We start from the raw sequence: 3,695 nt of genomic DNA on the forward strand, positions 1-3,695 counted from the left end.
CATATTGGTAAACTGGGAGAATTCTTAAAAATATCTGTCGAGGATGAAGAGTATGATCATCGGACCTATTAACAAGAATATGTGTTCAATATCAGCGCCCTTTTGTTGTTTAAAATATTGAGATTATACAATGATATCTCGGACAAGACCTTTTGCCCCCCTTTTTTAGTAAGGAAAGTTACTCTCGTTCCCCGATATCAGCATGTCACTTGTCCTTTAACTAATTCGATTGCCCTTTGATACTGGATAAAACAATATTGTGTCTTTACTGCCAGTGGCTTGTTGTTGGTGTGTACAGCTCGTCACTATTTCAGTGTCTTTACTGCCAGTGGCTTGTTGTTGATGTGTACAGCTCGTCACTACTTCAGTGTCTTTACTGCCCGTGGCTTGTTGTTGATGCCTATAGCTCGTCACTACTTCAGTGTCTTTACTGCCCGTGGCTTGTTGTTGATGTGTACAGCTCGTCACTACTTATTTGTTCTTACTGCCAGTGGTTTGTTGTTGATGTGTACAGCTCGTCACTACTTATTGGTCTTTACTCCCAGTGTCTTATTGATGTGTACGGCTCGCCACTACTTCTTTGAATACTGCCAGTGGCTTGTTGTTGATGTGTACAGCTCGTCACTACTTCTTGATCTTTACTGCCAGTGACGTGTTGTTGATGAGTATAGCTGGTCACTACATCTTTGTCTATACTGCCAGTGGCTTGTTGTTGATGTGTACAGCTCGTCACTACTTCTTTGTCTTTACTGCCAGTGGCTTGTTGTTGATGTGTATAGCTCGTCACTACTTCTTTGTCTTTACTGCCAGTGGCTTGTTGTTGATGTGTACAGCTCGTCACTACTTATTGGTCTTTACTGCCAGTGGCTTGTTGTTGATGTGTACAGCTCGTCACTACTTCAGTGCCTTTACTGCCAGTGGCTTGTTGTTGATGTGTACAGCTCGTCACTACTTCAGTGTCTTTACTGCCCGTGGCTTGTTGTTGATGCCTATAGCTCGTCACTACTTATTGGCCTTTACTGCCAGTGGCTTGTTGTTGATGTGTACAGCTCGTCACTACTTCAGTGCCTTTACTGCCCGTGGCTTGTTGTTGATGTATATAGCTCGTCACTACATCTTTGTCTATACTGCCAGTGGCTTGTTATTGATGTGTACAGCTCGTCACTACTTCTTGATCTTTACTGCCAGTGACGTGATGTTGATGAGTATAGCTGGTCACTACATCTTTGTCTATACTGCCAGTGGCTTGTTGTTGATGTGTACAGCTCGTCACTACTTCAGTGTCTTTACTGCCAGTGGCTTGTTATTGATGTGTGTAGCTCGTCACTACTTCTTGATCTTTACTGCCAGTGGCTTGTTGTTGATGTGTACAGCTCGTCACCACTTATTGGTCTTTACTCCCAGTGTCTTATTGATGTGTACGGCTCGCCACTACTTCTTTGAATACTGCCAGTGGCTTGTTGTTGATGTGTACAGCTCGTCACTACTTCTTGATCTTTACTGCCAGTGACGTGTTGTTGATGAGTATAGCTGGTCACTACATCTTTGTCTTTACTGCCCGTGGCTTGTTGTTGATGCCTATAGCTCGTCACTACTTATTGGCCTTTACTGCCCGTGGCTTGTTGTTGATGTATATAGCTCGTCACTACTTATTGGCCTTTACTGCCAGTGGCTTGTTGTTGATGTGTACAGCTCGTCACTACTTCAGTGTCTTTACTCCCCGTGGCTTGTTGTTGATGCCTATAGCTCGTCACTACTTATTGGCCTTTACTGCCAGTGGCTTGTTGTTGATGCCTATAGCTCGTCACTACTTATTGGCCTTTACTGCCCGTGGCTTGTTGTTGATGTATATAGCTCGTCACTACTTATTGGCCTTTACTGCCAGTGGCTTGTTGTTGATGTATATAGCTCGTCACTACTTCAGTGTCTATACTGCCAGTGGCTTGTTATTGATGTGTACAGCTCGTCACTACTTCTTGATCTTTACTGCCAGTGACGTGATGTTGATGAGTATAGCTGGTCACTACATCTTTGTCTATACTGCCAGTGGCTTGTTGTTGATGTGTACAGCTCGTCACTACTTCAGTGTCTTTACTGCCAGTGGCTTGTTATTGATGTGTGTAGCTCGTCACTACTTCTTGATCTTTACTGCCAGTGGCTTGTTGTTGATGTGTACAGCTCGTCACCACTTATTGGTCTTTACTCCCAGTGTCTTATTGATGTGTACGGCTCGCCACTACTTCTTTGAATACTGCCAGTGGCTTGTTGTTGATGTGTACAGCTCGTCACTACTTCTTGATCTTTACTGCCAGTGACGTGTTGTTGATGAGTATAGCTGGTCACTACATCTTTGTCTTTACTGCCCGTGGCTTGTTGTTGATGCCTATAGCTCGTCACTACTTATTGGCCTTTACTGCCCGTGGCTTGTTGTTGATGTATATAGCTCGTCACTACTTATTGGCCTTTACTGCCAGTGGCTTGTTGTTGATGTGTACAGCTCGTCACTACTTCAGTGTCTTTACTCCCCGTGGCTTGTTGTTGATGCCTATAGCTCGTCACTACTTATTGGCCTTTACTGCCAGTGGCTTGTTGTTGATGCCTATAGCTCGTCACTACTTATTGGCCTTTACTGCCCGTGGCTTGTTGTTGATGTATATAGCTCGTCACTACTTATTGGCCTTTACTGCCAGTGGCTTGTTGTTGATGTATATAGCTCGTCACTACTTCAGTGTCTTTACTGCCAGTGGCTTGTTGTTGATGCCTATAGCTCGTCACTACTTATTGGCCTTTACTGCCCGTGGCTTGTTGTTGATGTATATAGCTCGTCACTACTTATTGGCCTTTACTGCCAGTGGCTTGTTGTTGATGTATATAGCTCGTCACTACTTCAGTGTCTTTACTGCCAGTGGCTTGTTGTTGATGCCTATAGCTCGTCACTACTTATTGGCCTTTTCTGTCAGTGGCTTGTTGTTGATGTGTAAAGATCGTCGCTACTTCTTTGTCTTTACTGCAAGTGGCTTGTTGTTGATGTGTAAAGATCGTCACTACGTTTTTGTCTTTACTGCAAGTGGCTTGTTGTTGATGTGTAAAGATCGTCGCTACTTCTTTGTCTTTACTGCAAGTGGCTTGTTGTTGATGTGTAAAGATCGTCACTACGTCTTTGTCTTTACTGCAAGTGGCTTGTTGTTGATGTGTAAAGATCGTCGCTACTTCTTTGTCTATACTGTCAGTGGCTTGTTGTTGATGTGTAAAGATCGTCGCTACTTCAGTGCCTTTTCTGTCAGTCGCTTGTTGTTGATGTGTAAAGATCGTCACTACGTCTTTGTCTTTACTGCAAGTGGCTTGTTGTTGATGTGTACAGCTCGTCACTACTTATTGGTCTTTACTCCCAGTGTCTTATTGATGTGTACGGCTCGCCACTACTTCTTTGAATACTGCCAGTGGCTTGTTGTTGATGTGTACAGCTCGTCACTACTTCTTTGTCTATACTGTCAGTGGCTTGTTGTTGATGTGTAAAGATCGTCACTACTTCTTTGTCTATACTGCCCGTGGCTTGTTGTTGATGCATATAGCTCGTCACTACTTATTGGCCTTTTCTGTCAGTGGCTTGTTGTTGATGTATATAGCTCGTCACTACTTCAGTGCCTTTACTGCCAGTGGCTTGTTGTTGATGTGTACAGCTCGTCACTACTTCA

The sequence above is a fragment of the Ylistrum balloti genome, unplaced genomic scaffold, assembly GCF_031769215.1.
Source record: "Ylistrum balloti isolate Yb309-2 unplaced genomic scaffold, AGI_CSIRO_Ybal_v1 Utg370666, whole genome shotgun sequence".
Classification (NCBI taxonomy): domain Eukaryota; kingdom Metazoa; phylum Mollusca; class Bivalvia; order Pectinida; family Pectinidae; genus Ylistrum; species Ylistrum balloti.